The following is an 18,853-nucleotide window of genomic DNA, read 5'->3' on the forward strand; positions in this document are numbered from 1 at the left end:
AAGAAAGTGGGGTTCTGCCAGGTACTCCCAAGCTGCCTGAGGAAGGACTGAACCCCTGCCCGGTGAACGCAGTGCGATGTGGGAGGCTTGCACCTGTACAGTGCACCTGTGGACCGTCTAAAGAACTGTGAGTAAAAATCTTGGATGACTGCACTGTACTGCCTCTGTCCCTTCTTTCACTGGCACCATTCCGATTCCTGCACTACAACGCCCAGCGCAACCCACGCTCTGATTTCACTGCCCTGAGGCCTGCTCCACCTGTGGGGAGCCGTTCCATCTCAAGCTGCCCTAGCACCTGCCTCAGAGGACTGCTGCAGCGCTGGTGATCCTCACCAGGCAACACAGGTGGCGTCACGAACTGTCCCTAACAATTATATCCCCTTTTTGCACTGACCGCCGTGGGTCATGGACCGGGCCAGCCACCATGATATCCCCCGCCAGCAGCGGCAAGAGGCCCGGCTGCTGAGTACCCCACGGCCCTGGGGGCGCGTCATAAGCAAAGAAAAAATTCATATAAAAATGCATTGAAAATTAAGCCCCATGTATTGCAAAAAAAAAAAGGCAAAACTTTTAAATATCTAAGCGAGAACATTCTTTTTAGGGCCCTTAAATGTGCATGTATGACAGGAATGGGGGGGAAACAGACTGGTTGTAAACTGGCTAAACAGCTAGAATACTGATGGCAAGTAATCTTTGTATATGGAAAAAAAATTGCTAGAGTGATTTTCTAAAAAGAAGACTATCAGCAGGTCGGTCTACAAATTAAAGTTTTTAGCTGCATTGTGACTGAGAAAATGTAGCTTTAATCTGGGGTATAATGCTTCCGATTTTTGGGAATTCTGTGACTCTGAAATGCTCTTGGCATTCTGCAGTAAGTGCTTTACCACATCTCTGCTCTGGAGAGACAGTTGTAGCATCCTTCCTGATGCCCATCCACATGCCCGTCCATATGCCTAGTCTTAGGGAACTCCCAGAAAGCATTTGTTAGCACTGTTAACAGTAAACTGCTGCTAGAGCCCTACAGAGAGGTACAACATGGTGAAACATCTTTTCAGATCTCCCATCTACAGTTGCCAGCAGAATACTGTAGCACTTTGCTGTTTCCGTCAGTCCCATAAATATTGAGTTGAAAATAACAATATGCATGTTTCACCATCACCCTATCAACCCCCCCCCCACCACACACGCAGGTCACCTGCAGATGTCCTGTTCTAGTGATCATAAGGGTCCCAGAATAATATAGGTGATAATTAGAGTTGGGAGAATTTATTCAAGTGAAGTTGACTTTTACAAAAAATCTGTATTCTTTTACATATTTTTTGTAGTTTGCTCTGTAGGAATTCAGCAAAATGGTCGCCACCATCTTGTTGAACTATACAAAAGGTTAAAAAACGAATGTCTCTGTTGCTCGTGGTCCCCAGTACAGTCCTCATCTCCTTTACTTACCATGACTGTGCACTGACACATCTTCCCGCTAGGTTGTGAGTAGACCCTGGAAGTCCCTGTGTCTGGAAGTCCTGGTCTAGAGTGCTTGTCGTAAGGTCATGGCACATGTCGTAACATCATCACTTGCTTCATGACTCTGGACCAGGAATTCCAGCTGCTAGTAGGCCCAGGACATTTCTTTGCATGCGCAGGGACATCCCAGGCCGAGTTATGGCCGGAAGTCCTGGCCTAGTGTGAAGATGACCGGGTTCCATCAGCGCACAATGGCGGTAAGGAGCAGGGCCAAGAACCTTGAAGGTCAGAGAGCGGAAAAGGTGAGAAGTGAGGTGAATATTAGTTTTTTTCGGTCTTTTTTTTCGACATCTTACCTTTACTATGCTTTAGGAGTCTTCCCATACCCCAGTATCCCAGAGCTTAATAAAGGAAATTGAATTTGCAGAGAATAAATTCACTCTAAATCGAATGTCTCGGTAAAATCCATGCGATTTGTCGCTAGTGATAAGTGTCATTATGGAAAAACCCTTTAGATGTTCATATTGATCAACCTCATCACAGCCAAGTGTATAATGGAAATAATCATTCTATAACTTCTCTCTATCAGACAAACCTATGTAGATTGCTTACAGGAATACTAAGTTGCGTATTAATAAAATCCATTAACACAAGTCATAAAATGAAATACAAGCTTTACTTAGAACAGAAGATTTCCTCAGTCTGAATAATGGCCTGTAAATGTTAGATTTATTGTGATATTTGTCATTTTTCTCCCCTGATAGGATGCAGTGGTGTTCGGCCATCCAGCTCCGGCACAATCTCTCATTCCATCAAGGAGAGATTATTATTCCACCATGTGCTCGGCTTTGGAAGCTTTGGAAAGGTCCTGATGGCGGAAGATACTATAACCCATCAAGAATTTGCTGTTAAGATCATCAGCAAAAGAGCCCTGCTAGCCGGAGGTGATAGGCTGGATGTGATGGTGGAGAGGTGAGTTCTTCAGCTGGCATCTGGAAGCCCCTTCCTCGTCCACGCGGACTTTGGATTCCAGACCAAGGCAGAAAACGAGCATTTTTTCCTTTGTACCAAATTCTTGAATTGTGTGCGCCATTTTGAAGAATTTGGCACCAAAAGTCAGCAACAAATACCACAAGACCAAAAAGGAAAGTGATTAAAACTATTTAAATTATGAATCTGGGCCTATGTCTATAATTAAAAGAAAAATAATTACCAAACATTGGCTGAAACAAGAATTTCTACATGTATTTATATATTAGATATCATTGTTTAGAATTTTAGGGGTCACAGCAGTTAGGCCACCTTTTGTATTGAGTGACTACATATCTTACCAATATGCTTTAACTTTCTTGAATGGAAAACCCCTTCAAGTAGTGAAATGTGTATTTGTCTTTACTGTATAATAAATGCTAATGTTCCATGTTACAGATGAATGTTTTTCTTGGTATGGAATACATGAGCTGCGGGGACTTTTACCAACTTCTACACAGGAAGGGGCCGCTTGACATCACCAGTGCCAGGTAATGTGTTTAAGGAGTTGTCCAGTCTCAGAAGAAAAATCAGCAGTCTCTCTATGTGACTGCAGACTGACAAATTGTGAAAGTATGCAACGTGCACACAGTCAAGATTTCCCTGCATACCCCGTTCAGGTGGGCGATCCTGTGATTACGGGTACAATTTTCATACTTGTGATCACATGCCAACTAGTCTCACCCGGCTTCTTCAAATAGGAGAGAATTGAGAGACGTGCAGGAGTATAGTCGGCATCTAATCATAAGTATGTAATTTGCATACGTGCATTCTCGAGACTGCAACATTGACATTGTGCGCTGTTTACACCATCACGATTCGGCAGTCACATAGAGGGAATAATATAGAATAATGCTCCTATTGACTCATATGAATTCCCAAGTTTACAATCTGTGGGATCTGATACTTATTCATTTTCTCTTTGTCAGATTCTATGCCGCCGAACTAGTGTGTGGGATCCAGTTCCTCCATTCTAAGGGCGTCATCCACAGGTAATGTAGCCAGTGTGAGGCTGAGTCACACCAGCGTATATTCTGTCATCTAAGAGAATCCAGACCATTATACAAATCACATTTTGATTAAACTCTGAAAAGAATTTGATCATAGTGTGATCCAATTTATTCTGATGTGGAGAAGATGGAAAAAAAATGTCTCCATCTTTTCCATTCTGTCAGTCTGTGGAAATCGGCCTGCACTCAGATGTTATCCGAGTGCAGTCCGATGTTTTCCATGGACTCATAGACTTGCTAGGGCCGAGTGTGATCCGTTGATTGGATCCAACTTGGGCATTCTGCAATTGGTCCAAGGAAAAAAATCAGACATGTACACGAGCCCATTAAATAATATTGGTTCCAGTGATATCTGATGTTTTGTCAGATCACACTCAGCCTGGTTTTTTTTTAAACAATGTTTTACTTCTAAGAAATAATCATTTGCTGATAAGCACAGGAACATTTTATTTAATCACATCCAATTGTGAAAATTATTATTATTCTAAAATCTATTGATTAAAATTACCTTTTATTGATGGGAAAACCCCTTTAAAGCTCAGCTGCAGTCAGTCCCTCCACCCTGGTGACCTGCAGACTGATGCCTGTAGCTGGTGTCTAGTAGTCCTATATGGTATCACTGTCAGGAAGCTGCAGATGAGCGGCGGTCACATGGAATACAGTGATCCCTGCGGTGGTACAGGGCATATAGTAAAGGAGTTATCTCAGAGGAAAGTACAGCAGGGAGAGAAAATAGGTTTATTCTCCTATATCATCATTTCACCACAGATAGAAGAAGAACACTTACTCAGGTTCATTTTCTTTTTCTTACAGAGAGCTGAAGCCCGAGAACCTCCTGGTGACTGATACGGCCACATTAAGATCACGGATTACGGTCTTGCACTTGAGAACATGCACGGAGAGCGGACAGCCACCACTTTCGCTGGGACCATGGGTTACACGGCTCCTGAGGGGAGAATAGAACGCTTTTATCTGTTGTATTTAGAAGGATTCCGGATACTTTCACATTGATGAGCTTTATTTCGGCGAGTTCATCAATATAAAATCATTGAGGATCGGATCACACTGATCAGCTGTTCTTACCCCTGGCTGCAACCTGATGGAAACAGAGCAGAACATCGCACCTCTGTACTGTTTAGTGGTCAGTGCCAAGAAATGCAGATCAGCCCGTGTTTCTTTCAATAGGGGCTAATCTGTAGTACCAGCAGCCGCCACTAACCAGTGACCGGTGCTGTGATGTCTGTTTATTGGTTATATCCAACCACTGGCGGAGGAAATAACAGTTAATCAGTGGGACTGCCGGGCGCTGGCCCCCACCAATCTTATATTGATGACCTGTTCTGGTTATCAATATTAGAGCACTAGAAATCCATTGAAAGTATTTTCAATATATCACCCATCCACAGAACAGGGAAAAATGTGTGACCTCTGAGTGCTTCACTACTGTGAGCCGCACAATCGCCAAATGGGAGGAGCATCGTCTCCTATTCCTCCTAGCCTGCATGTCTACATGGATGGTGAACTATGACCAACCAGGTGTAATGATGAGTTATCCGGACCAGAGATGTCCTAAAGTGGCAATAACATGTGTAATAATGATACAGGAAAATCTATTATTTTATGTGCACTTATTACATTTATTAGATAACAAGTATCTGAAATATCAAGTACATCGGACTAAGCTGCTCTGTGTATATAATACAAGACAAGCCGCCACCTCAGTATTATCAGCTATGTCCCAGATCGCTCCTTAACCCCTTCATGACATATGGCGTACATGTCGGTCATATGTCATGTCCCTGCCTTTGATGCGAGGTCGCACGCCGAGCCCGCATCTTTTCCTGCGGATGATGGTTGATTTAATCTTTAACAGCTGCTGGTGTAACACTACTCCGCCTGCAGCCATTAACATGTTAGATCTCGCTGTCAATCTCTGACAGTGGCATTTAACATGGCTGGCGGGGGGGCGCGTTTTTCTACATGCCCATCGGTGCGCCCCTGACATGATCACGGGGTGCTGATGGGTTACCATGGCATTCGGGGGTCGCTGAAGATCTCCGTGCTTGTCATGACAGTACTCCTGTGAAGGCCACCGTTTAGCTGGCATTCATAGGAGATTGTAATTTTAGCTATACATAGCTGTGCATCAGCAGTCAGACAGTCAAAGCTTCAATTCCCCTAAGGCAACTGATGAATATAGGAAAAAAACTAAAAAAAAATGTTTTTAAAAATATAAGGAAACTAAAAAATACAGAAAAGTTCAAATCACCCCCCTTTTGCCCCATTAAAAATAAAACAATTAAAAAAAATAAAAATACACATATCTGGTATCTCTGTATTGCTGTGTTTGTAAAAGTCCGATCACTCAAAATATAAAATTAATCTGATCAGTAAACGACGTAACAAAGAAAAAATCAAAACACCAGAATTAAGTTTTTTTGGCCGCCGCAACATTGTAATAAAATGCAATAAAAGGTGATCAAAACATTGTATCTGCCTCAAAATGATATCAATAAAAATGTCATCATGTGTTTGGTTTCTGCGTAATTGTACTCACCTGGATAATCATAAAGCCAGGTCAGATTTAACATATAGTTAACATGGTAAATAAAACAAAAATTGTAAAATTACACTTTTTTTGCAATTTTAACATGCTTGGAATTTTTTTACCACTTTCAAGTGCATCACATGATAAAATGAATGGCGTCATTCAAAACTACTGCTCATCCTGCAATAAACAAGCCCTCATACGGTTATGTGGATGGAAAAATAAAAAAGTTATGGCTCTTGTAAGAAGGGAGGAAAAACTGAAAATCGCCCAATTTTGAAGGGGTTAAAGTTTGAGCTGGTAGCACACTGAGCTGAGCGTTGTCACAATCGTATATATTACATTCATTCTGATTTTTCATATCATTTATTAATTTCATTTATGGAGCATAATTATGAAAGATCCTTTTTGTCTCTTGATTAAGTAGTAAGACTTACTGTCATTTAATATAGAATCACATAACAATATGAGTGACATGTAAGAACGGTGATATACAAGAGGTAGCTCTACTAATAATGCTTCTCTATGGCAGATCATGGACAAGGAGGAGTATAACGCCGGAGTAGACTGGTACTCGTTTGGAGTCATCTTTAACGAAATGCTTACCAGTGAGTGTAACTACCATCCCTCACTCTTTGATGAATCATCCTCCGGCGCCAAGGACATCATTGAACAGCTCCTCCAGGAAGATCCTGTCCAGAGATTAGGAGTCAATGGTAACATCCGAGAACACCCCTTCTTCCAGCGAATTGATGGGGTCTCAGTGGAAGCCCTTAGGATGGCCCCACCATACATCCATGTAGTAAGTATATGTACAGAATTGTCACATGGATCTGAATAAGATACTCTCCCACAATCTTCTACGCTTTTGGCTCTGTGATACATTATGTTTAACCCCTTTAAATCCCATGACGTACTAAAACGCGTCTGTGCCCTGGGACTTAAGAGCCTGACTCGTATTAGTACGTCATCGCGATCGCGCGCGCACACAGGCTGTGCGGGCGCGATCGCCGCCGGGTGTCAGCTGATTGTTACAGCTGACACCCGGTACTATGTGCGGGGAGCGGTCCCAAAGTTGATCGCAGCATTGCGGTGGCTAAGGGGAGGTGATCGTAATACTCACCTCCTCTTCCGGCCTCCAGTGCTGTCTGCCGTGGCTTCCCGGGTGTTGCCATGACGACCCAATGTCGTCATGACAACATCCGGGTCACCAGACAGCAGGAAGATTTTTTGGTCATGCGCAGTGCATGACCAAACAATCTTCTCTCTGTGCAGCACTGACTGCCTGCATAGCACAGGGCTGGTGCTCCATCCCAATGCTATGCAGGCGATCAGAATAAAAAAAGTGAAAGTCCCAGAGTGGGACAAAGTAAAAAACTAAAAAACTCTCAGAAAGTGAAAATAATTTAAAAAAAAAATTAAAAAATATTAAAAAAAATAAAAAAAATAATCCACCAAAAATAAAAATATAATGTACCCATCAATAAATATTATTATGAAACAAAACAAACAAAACAATAGTACACATATTTGGTATGGCCGCGTCTGGAACGACCTGACCTATAAAATTGTCCCACTAGTTAACCCCTTCAGTGAACACGGTAAAAAAAAGAAATAAAAAATGAAGCAAAAAATAATGCTTTATCATCATACCGCCAAACAAAAAATGGAATAACACGTGATCAAAAAGACGAATATAAATAAAAATGGTACCACTGAAAACATCATCTTGTCCCGCAAAAAACAAGCCGCCATACAGCTCCATCAGCCGAAAAATAAAAAAGTTATAGCTCTCAGAATAAAGCGATGCAAAAAAATAATTTTTTCTATAAAATAGCTTATATTGTGTAAAAGCGCCAAAACATAGAAAAACAATATAAATGTGGTACCGCTGTAAACGTACTGACCAGAAGAATAAAGCTGCCTTATCAATTTTACCACTCGCGGAGTAGAATAAAAATTAAAAAAAAAAAACAATTCCTGAATTGTTGGTTTTTGTTTATTCTGCCTCCCAAAAGCTGGAATAGAAAGCGATCAAAAAATATCACATGCCTGAAAATGGCACCAATAAAAACGTCAACTCATCCCACAAAAAACAAGCTGTCACATAACTCTTTCGGCCAAAATATAGAAAAATTATAGCTCTCAAAATATGCAAAAACGAGATTTTACAAAATATGAGTCTTTTAGTGTGTGACAGCTGTCAATCATAAAAACCCGATATCATTCTGGTGTCTCTGTAGTCGAACCGACCCAAAGAATAAGGTTGTCTAATCACTTATAACGCACTAGGAACGGCGTAAAAAATAAACGCTAGGGCTGGGGTTGGGGTTAGGGTTGTGCTAATGTTAGGGTTGGGGTCAGGGCTGGGCTAGGGTAGGGTTAGGGTTGTTTTTTTTTTCAAAAGTAAAAAAAAAAAAAAAAGATGACGATATGGCAACTAGTGTTGAATGCAAGTGCTCGCTACTTGAGTTTGCATCGGGTGCTCGGGTATGCATTGAGTATCGCAAGTGCTCGAGTCTCTGCTCCATATGCTTCTCGGCCAAAAAAACCTTGCGGGGATTGCCTGCCATGCACGAGCAATCCCCGTATGTTTTGTTGGGGTGTCTAATAACCGTAAAACATACAGGACGGGGACTCGAGCATGTCACTTGAGCACCCGTGATACATGGTGCATACCTGAGTACCCGATGCAAACTCAAGTAGCGAGCACTTGCGCTCAAGACTAGTGACAACTTATTCAATATGATGACCTAATGTCATCAAATTCTGTGTCGTATCTCTGGGCTCAAAACGTTCACTATACCCCTTGATAAAATCCTTGAGGGGTGTAGTTTCCAAAATGGGGTCACTTGGGGGGGGTTTCAACTATTTAGGCACATCAGGGGCTCTCTAAACGCAACATGGCGTCCGCTCTCGATTCCAGCCGATTTTGCGTTGAAAAAGTCACACAGTGCTCCTTCCCTTCTGAACTCTGCCGTGCGCCCAAACACTGTATTTTCCCCACATATGGGGAATTGGCGTACTCAGGAGAAATTGCACAAACGTTTTTGGGGTCCATTTTCTCCTCTTACCCTTGTGAAAATAAAAAAATTGGGGCTAAAACATCATTTTTGTGGAAAAAGTTTGATTTTTTTATTTTCACGGCTCCATCTTATAAACTTCTGTAAAGGACTTGGGGGTTCAAGGTGCTCACCACACATCTAGATAAGTTCCCTGAGGGGTCTAGTTTCCAAAATGGTGTCACTTGTGGGGGATTTCCACTGTTTAGGCACATCAGGGGCTCCCCAAATGCAACATGGCGTCCGCTAATTATTCAAGCAAATTTTACATTCAAAAAGTCAAATGGCGCTCCATCCCTTCTGAACTCTGCCGTGCGCCCAAACAGTGGTTTTCCCCCCACATATGGGGTATCTGCTTACTCAGGAGAAATTGCACAACAAACTGCATGGTGCAATTTCTCCTGTTACCCTTATGAAAATGCAAAAGTGGGGGCTGAAAAACATTTTTGTGGGAAAAATGTGAAAATTTTATTTTTACGGCTCAATGTTATAAACTTCTGTGAAGCACCTGGGGGTTCAAGGTGCTCACCACACATCTAGATAAGTTCCCCGAACCCTGCCGTGCGCCCAAACAGTGGTTTTTCCTCACACATGGGGTATCTGCTTACTCAGGAGAAATTGCACAACAAATTTTGGGGTCCATTTTTTCCTGTTACCCCTGCAAAAAGAAAAAAAAATGGGTCTAAAGTAACATTTTTGTAAAATAAGTTAAATGTTAATTTTTTTCTTCCACATTCCAAAAATTCCTGTGAAGTACCTGAAGTGTTAATAAAGTTCTTGAATGTGATTTTGAGCACCTTGAGGGGTGCAGTTTTTAGAATGGTGTCACTTTTGGGTATTTTCTGTCATAAAGACCCCTCAAAGTGACTTTAAATATGGTGAGGTCCCTAAAAAATGGTTTTGTAAATTTTATTGGAAAAATGAGAAATCACTGGTCAACTTTTAACCCTTATAGCTCCCCAATAAAAAAAAATGTTGGTTCCAAAATTGTGCTGATGTAAAGTATGCATGTGGGAAATGTTATTTATTAACTATTTTCTGTGACATATCTCTCTGATTTAAGGGCATAAAAATTCAAATTTTGAAAATTGCTAAATTTTTGCTAAATTTCCGTTTTTTCACAAATAAACGCAAGTGATATTGAAGAAATTTTACCACAAACATGAAGTAAAATATGTCACGAAAAAACATTCTCATAATCAGGGGGATCCGTTGAAGCGTTCCAGAGTAATTACCTCATAAAGTGACAGTGGTCAGAATTGTAAAAATTGGCCTGGTCATTAACGTGCAAACCACCTTGGATTGTAAAGGGGTTAATATCAGGGTTGGAAAATAATTTGGACTACGTTAATGTTTACATTACTATTATAAATGATCGGGCTGGAAAATGTAATTTATTAATGGTGCATGTCTAGTCTATAGTATTGCACTTCTTTCAGACTTTTTTGCAGCCTATACGCAAATAATTAACTAGTTATATGTTCTGTCAGGTGCAAGTCATTTAATCTGGCAAAAGAATTGCATAGGCATCTGTAGCTGGAGAAAGAGAAGATCCTTGGCTAAAAAAAATTGAAATGAGTTCTCCATAAGGACCACAATGTTTTGATAATTTTTCAGGCAGACATGGAAGTGAATCTAAAGAAAATCAGTTTGCATTTTTCAACAATAATTCTCCTTTTTATAGTCTCCACTGCTGATTTTGACCAGAAGAAAAATAAAACAACAAATATGAACCAATTTTGTCAAAAAACAGAACTGATGGAGCTGTCCCAATTTGGAAGAGTCTGTTAACAGATCAAAGCGTTCAGCGTTGAAGTGATATGAGTACAGATTGTACTTATTTAAAAACTTCTCATTCTAACCATACTTAAGCTATTGCCTATTACCTGCACATAATTCTGCATCCTATATATGATGGGACAGGAGTATGATTGGCCATAGAGATAATTAGTGGCACTGCAGCTCACTGAAGTGATTAAACTTGAGCTGCAATGCTTGTTGTGCTGGTTTTGTCTCTACAATATTACATTTAAAGAGATAAACCAAAGACAAGCAAAATACCCAAATAACACAGTGCAAAAATAATGATAAATAATAAAGGGTATTTAGTTAACATAATTTTGATCAAAGTAATGTAAAAGCCATCCCACCATGTCACGGTAACCCTTATGGGACAGTCCTAACTCTAATATTAAAACCTTACCATTTGTCAAGTGACATGCATATGGATAAGGGCAGAGAGACTGAACCCCTAGTAGAAACATAGACCTGAGAGGCAGAATGAACCTTTCAGCTCAGACAAAGGGCAGCCACACCCTTATATGCACTAAAGCAAACTAAAATACAAAGAAAAAACCTGGGAGTCTGAACTGAAACGTAAATTGATGTGCATGCAAAATGTAAATGCATGTTCACATAAGGCCACTAGACAGAGAAAAACCAAAGACAAGCAAAATACCCAAATAACTGGAAGTAAATGGATAAATCACACAATGCAAAAATAATGATAAATAATAAAGGGTCTTTAGTTAACATAATTTTGATCAAAATAATGTAAAAGCCATCCCACCATGTCACAGTAACCCTTATGGGACAGTCCTAACTCTAATATTAAAACCTTACCATTTGTCAAGTGACATACATATGGATAAGGGCAGAGAGACTGAACCCCTAGTAGAAACATAGACCTGAGAGGCAAAATGAAGCTTTCAGCTCAGACAAAGGGCGGCCACACCCTTATATGCACTAAAGCACACTAAACTACAAAGAAAAAACCTGGGAATCTGAACTGAAGCGTAAATTGATGTGCATGTAAAATGTAAATGCATGTTTACATAAGGCCACTAGACAGAGAAAAACCAAAGACAAGCAAAATACCCAAATAACTGGAAGTAAATGGATAAATCGCACTGAAGTGACTAAACTTGAGCTGCAATGCTTGTTGTGATGGTTTTGTCTCTACAATATTACATTTACATTTCAAAACGTTCCTTAATATTGAGCAATTTTTTTTCTATACTTCAAGTCAAGACTATTTTAATTAGTCACCAATTTTCACCATGACTTTTTCTGCATCTTTTCTATAGCCAACTAAGCCTAAACCAAAGTTCCATGCTTTTAAGCTTGACAAGATCCAAGCGGCAGAGGCTACATTATCTATAACACCAGAGGACCAGGCCGTGTTCGGAGGGTTTTCATTTGTCAACTAGAAAACCCTCAACAAGACTCCTGCTCAATAATATCAGAGCAAGCTGCATACCTGAGCTTCCAGAAGATCATGCAGAGAAGAGCAGAAGATCGGATGTCCAACTTCATCAGGGACCTCCCCATCGATAACTATAAGTGATAAATATAGATAAAAATACGTAAGAAAGAATAAGTATAAGTAAGAAAAGATATGAAAAGATAAGTATAGGTAAAAAAGTATAGGTAAATATAAGAATAGATAAGTAAGGATAAGTGTAGGTACAAGAGGATAAGTATAGGAAAAAAAGATAAATATAGGTAAGAAAGAATAACTATAGGTAAGTATTGGTAAGAAATTATAAGAATAGGTAAATATAGGTAAGAGAGGATAAGTATAAGTAAAAATGATAAGTATAGGTAAGAAAGGGCAAAAAAGGATAATTATAAGTAAATATAGGTAGGAAAGAATAAGTATAGGTAAATATAGGAAAAAATGACAAGTATAGATAAATACAGGAAAGAAATGATAAGCATAGGTAACAAAAAATAAGTATGCATAAAAAAGGATAAGTAGAAGTAAAAAGGATAAGTAGCTAAATATAGGTAAGAAAAGATAATTATAGGAAAAAAAAGATCAGTCTAGTTAAGATAAAAATATAGGCAGGAAAGGATAAGTCTAGGTAAGAAAATATAAGTATATGTAAGGATAATTACTGGTAAAAAAGAATAAGTATAACATCCGATCAATAAAAAAAGGATAAACATAGGTAAGTAATGATAAATATTGGTAGATAAGGATAGGTATGAGTAAAAAAGTATAAATATATATTAAAAAGGCTATGTATATGAAAGTATATGTAATGAAGGATAATTAGAGGTAAGTAGAAGTAAGAAAGGATAAGTATAATTAAAAAAGGAAAAATATAGGTAAGAAAGGAGAAGCATATTTAAAATGTAATTAAAAAAGTCTAGGTAAAAAGGAGAAGTATAGATAGGAAAGAATTAGTATAGGTAAAAAAGGATAAGTACTGTTAAAAAAGGATAACTATATTTAGCATTCAATTAAAAAAATAAAAATGGATGAGCATAGGTAAGTAAAGAGAAGTTTATGTAAGAAAGGATAAGCATAAGTATGTAATAATAAGTATAGGAAAGAAGCACCAATTCTCAATAATCAACCAGTGTAAGCCGCCCTTAGTTAGACATACGCTTTAAATAGTCTAAATATAAAAATAAGACAAACATATATATTAGATATGTATGAAATATTCCATGTAAAGGTGTGACAGGGCCCCATCCAGAGCTGACACTGCAGTGAACCAGGGATTAGCCAATCGTCAGTATGTGGGGTCAGGAAGGAATTTTTCCCCACACATGGGGTTGTTTTGCCTTCCTCTGGTTCACATCCTTTTTATGCAGCAAATCTAAAAATGGCACTGGATGATTAAATAAAACTAAATTGGATAATAGATAAGAATAAAAATTAATGAACTCTATTCATTGTGTCGGTGTATTCTTTATATTCTGCTCATTCTGCTGTCACTATTATTTTTATTTTCGACTGTTGTAGTGAATGTTACAAACAGTAGGGAATTAAGAGTTAATCCGATTTTTTTTTTGCGGGAATCTGAGTCACATGATCTCGCTGCCGATTCTTTCCCATCATGACAGTGATGTTATGGCCATCTTTCATATGGATTTCTCAGACCAATGTCACTGCCCCAATATGCACCACATTATCAATTACATGTTGTACATAGGATAGGGCTAGCATCATCAGCTACTGCTCTGTAACCCAAATGTAGTCTCCTCCATTAAAGTCCCTGCATATCACAGATCAGGGACAGTGTGAAAACACAGGGGTCAGTGGGTGCTCTTGTCCGCTAGCCCGGTGGTCTTTAGAAAGATTGCATGGACAAGGGCTCATACCACTGAACGCCCACTCTCTTTTACCATGGGTAGAACATTACTCAGACAACACAGGGTGATGGTAAACAGTGTGGCAATAATTTATTGAAACACCAACAATCAATAACATATAAAACAGTCTCAGCAACTACACAAGATGGGGCAAATTACAGAGACTCACCCTTCCGCTGGCTTGCCAGGAATTGGGCAGTGTAACCTCATTTAAACCCCGTGGTTTCAATATGTCCAGTTTGTATATCATCTTTCCAATTGACTCAGTGATAGGGATATGGGCAATGTTGGATGCATGTGCATACACTTGTCAGTTTTTCACTATAAATATACATTTTTCTACAATCATGTCTCCTTTGTTAGTACCATCTTATGATTATATCCTTCTTAAAAAGGCAGCTAAACAACGTCCACCAACTATCAGATACTTCCACGGTCTAGAGGTACTGACCAAGGATGTTGTCTTTATATGGTATAGGGTACCAAGAGATAACGGGTTCGAGTCATCATACACAAAAAAATATTTTATTTTTACATCATGGAACTTATGTAGAAGACGTTTCAATTTTTATTTCAATTTTATACAATTCTCATTACTTTTTTAAAATTGTTCTCTTAATGACGCTAATAGACACTTTTTTAAGGAATATGTAAAGGTTTAATTTTTAAATGAAAACGGTTGCTGGTGCCTTGGAGCCAGTTTTTTTCACTTTCCATGTGTATATACGTTCTCTGCTGTTAACATCTCTTAAGCTATGAACTTGATGAAGTGGACGGGACGTCCACGAAATGTGTCTATCTTTAGCTTGTCAAAAGAATAAATCCACAACACAAGTCCTGGATTCTATATAATCTATTCTAACCTAGGAGCGCGGAACTACCGACACCTTTCATCTTTTCCTTTAGAGTGTAAAGTTATAATTGCAGTAAACTGAACTGGCAACAACACCACAAACGTGAAAGCAAATGAGTGGCATGTGCCCAGGATTTTGGGACCAGAAAAAAATCATCAAAGCAAGAGAAAATGCAGTGAAATTATTTTCAACACAAAAACTTTTCAGGTTAAGAATTTTTCAACTCATAGAAAACCCCTTTAAACACTCAACAGTCTAATAAAAGGGTATTTCAACCTTAAGAAGTTATTGCCTATCCACAGGATATGTCATCACTGTCTGATAGATGCACTCCAATTTCCAATAAAAAGAGACATGGCCATGAATATTTGTGGTCCTCTTCATTAATTTCCATGGGAGTTACGGAATAGATGTAAAAGCAGGATAGGGAACACCCATTATGAAAAAAGGTGTGGAGTACAAATGTGAAAATGGCATTTGTCAGACATTCATGGCATATTCTGTGGACGCAAATGTCTAAGATGGAAATACTCCTTAAAAGTTGATCTGTTAGCAGCTTTCACATTACGCACTGCAAAACTCATTAATTATGTCTTTTAAATCTGATGAAACTGGTGTAATATTCATGAAAATCAATATCAAATGGCTGTCTAATTCTCAAATGTAAAAGAGCATTTTATGACTTCAGCTAGATCTAGACTCATAACAAATCATTTTCAAATTAGGCAGGAAAACTTTCACATAGCATTATACAGCTTTTCTTGAAGGGAATCTGTCACCCCCTGGGACGTTTTAAACCTATTACTATGGGCATACAAGTGACAGAATTGTTAAAATAGTCTTACCTGTATGCCTCATAGCTGCTGTCTTGTTTTTTATAAATCATCTTTTAATCCTTTATGTTAATGAGTTCTTCCAGACTCTGTGGTGGTGCCTGGAAGAAAACTCCTGCCTCTGGTGTTCATTTGCATACCACCTCCCTCCCATCAACAGCACAGTGCCATGTGACATGTAGTTGTGGGCCTGCAATGGCACGATTATGTTTACCTTTTCCACCCTTCAGTAGCAGTGACTCGCAGGCGCCTGTGCAGAAGAACTATGAAGCAAATGCCCATTGAAGGGCGGAAAAGGTAAGTATAATCGCACTATTGCAGGGCGCAGGCTCGGGATTCAGGGGCCACAACTAGCTTTCGGAATGGCACTGTAGAGGTTGAGGACTTGATCAGACAGATCAACTCCCCCCATATTTTTATTGTACCCCAGTACACAGTCTGGTTTGCGGACCTGTGTATAAGTACCTCATACAGTGGTGGGGGTGCTGCCATCACCATGTACAAGAAAACGATAAAAGGATATCCCACCAGCATGTTGTTGCTAAATTGGGCTCTGCTCTCACCCTTTCTGAGCAGCTGCCCAATTAGTGACCTTAGTAGTCCTCTCTGAGTTTTTCAGACAGTACTAAATACTGTGGTAGCTCTAGCAGAAAGGAATATGAAGAGATGGATGCTGGTATAAAAGTTTTCTATGTAGCAGTGATAACTTTGAACCAACAGTGGGTGCACCAAATCCCACACAATTTCCCTACTCACTCCCAGGACGGGGGGCATTCAGGGGATTGAATCCGGGTGTCCTTCCCTTCATAAACCCTAAATCTGTGGGTGTACCCGGATGTACTCTCGCACAGCTTGTAGAGTTTAATTCCGTACCTTGCCCTAGATAGGTATTGCCAGAATTTGAGCCTCCCCTTGAAATGTATTAGAGACTCATCCACACAGATGTCACTTTGGGGAATGTACACTTCAGCAAACCCATTGCTGAAGTGATCAATGACCGGCTGAACTTTAAAAAGTCGGTAAAAGTTGAGGTCATCTCGGGGTGGACGCTGTGCATTATTATCGTTGTAATGCAAAAATTTGTGGATGGACTCAAAGCGTTTACAGGTCACACAGGTGGAACATCAACACTCCAATATTGCTGAAGTTCTGGGATCGTCACTATCCCCATGTAAAAAACAAGGCCCCATCATTTCTACTGCATCTATGGGAGTCCAGTTAGAAAATGATGAAGTGGGGTTTTGGGCCATATAAATTTGTCTGGGGCACCATGAGGTTTACAAAATTCTCAGAGAAAAAGACTTTGAAAAAGTTGATTTCTGTGAGGCCGGTAGTGTCAAATTGGATTCCCGATTGCGCCACAAAATCAGGAATTTATGTTTCGTAATCTTCGGGGGTGAGGTTTATAAGGGGTCACTGACAGTGGGCGCTGGCTCATTTGCTGTCCTGGGGAGTCTGCGTGGCAGTTCGGTATCACTTGAGTTATAGGAGGGTGGAAAAGGAAGGATGGTGGCATCCTCTCCCTCACTATAGGAAATGGTATGAGGAACTGTTAGAGGATTTAGGAATGTTTAGCTTGCAAAAGAGATAACTGAGAGGAGACTTACTATCTGTCTACGAAAATCTCAAGGCCTCTCACATTGTAGAGGGATCAGGTATATTCTCATTTTCACAAAGAAAGACTAGAAGCAATGGGATGAAACTGAATGGGAGAAGATACAGATTAGATATTGAAAAAAAACTTTTTGACAGTGAGGACGCACGCATGGATGTGGTGCAAAACAGGGAAAAAAAATGGACAGGGAAAAAAAGTCCTGGCCAAAAGCGAGCACAGACGCTGATCAGTGATGTGCGTCACTGATCAGTGGTTCACTGGCTGCAGGACACACGCATGGAGGTGGTGCAAAGGGGGGAAGGAGAGAAAATGAACAGGAAAAAAAGTCCAGGCCAAAAGTGAGCAAGGACGCTGATCAGTGATGTGCGTCACTGATGAGCACTCGGCGACTGTAGGATGCATTATTGTGTATTAGCATGGTTATGATTTCATGATATGGAGGGGGCAAACACATATGTATGTATTGTTATATTGATATTACCAAGATTTATGTCTACACGGCTGCGCGTCCTTTATTCACATAGCCATTTGCACTGTGCACATTTTCTTCCATTGCCTGTTTATTATTTTTATTATTATTTATTATTATTATAGCGCCATTTATTCCATGGCTCTTTACATGTGAAATGGGGTATACATAGCAAAAACACTTATAATAATTTTAACAAAACAAGTTAGCGACTGGTACAGGAGGAGAGAGGATCCTGCCCGCGAGGGCTCACAATCTACGACGAATGGGTGAGGAAACAGTAGGTGAGGGTAGAGCTGGTCGTGCAGCAGTATGGTGGAGCGGTGGTTACTGCAGGTTGTAGGCTTGTTATTTTTTTTTAATAAATAAAGATTAATTTCATTAATATATATTGTGGCCTGTGATCGTTTTTTATTCTTGTTGTGCTTTGCATATGTCTGCATATGTTTGTGTGTGTGCACATTTCTGTGACCCATATACGTGCAAGTCTGCATGTGTATACGTGAGTGCTTGTGCGTATCTGCATGAGAATAACCGTGTGTGTGCGTGACTGTCTGTGTACATATTGTATATAGGGTGCTATGTGCGGCCTCATGCTGTATCTGGGGAGCCCCGTGCGGCCTCATGCTGTATCTGGGGAGCGACATGCGACTTCATGTTGTGTCTGCAGAGCGCCATGCGACCTCATGCTGTATCTGGGGAGCCCCGTGCAGCCTCATACTGTATCTGGGGAGCGCCGTGCGGCCTCCTGCTGTATCTGGGGAGCGCCGTACAGCCTCATACTGTATCTGGGGAACGTCGTGCGGCCTCCTGCTGTATCTGGGGAGCGCCATGCGGCCTCATGCTGTATCTAGGGAGCGACATGCGAC

Source organism: Phyllobates terribilis, unplaced genomic scaffold (genome assembly GCF_046119375.1).
Source record: "Phyllobates terribilis strain yellow unplaced genomic scaffold, ASM4611937v1 Scaffold_13__5_contigs__length_258822181, whole genome shotgun sequence".
Taxonomy (NCBI): domain Eukaryota; kingdom Metazoa; phylum Chordata; class Amphibia; order Anura; family Dendrobatidae; genus Phyllobates; species Phyllobates terribilis.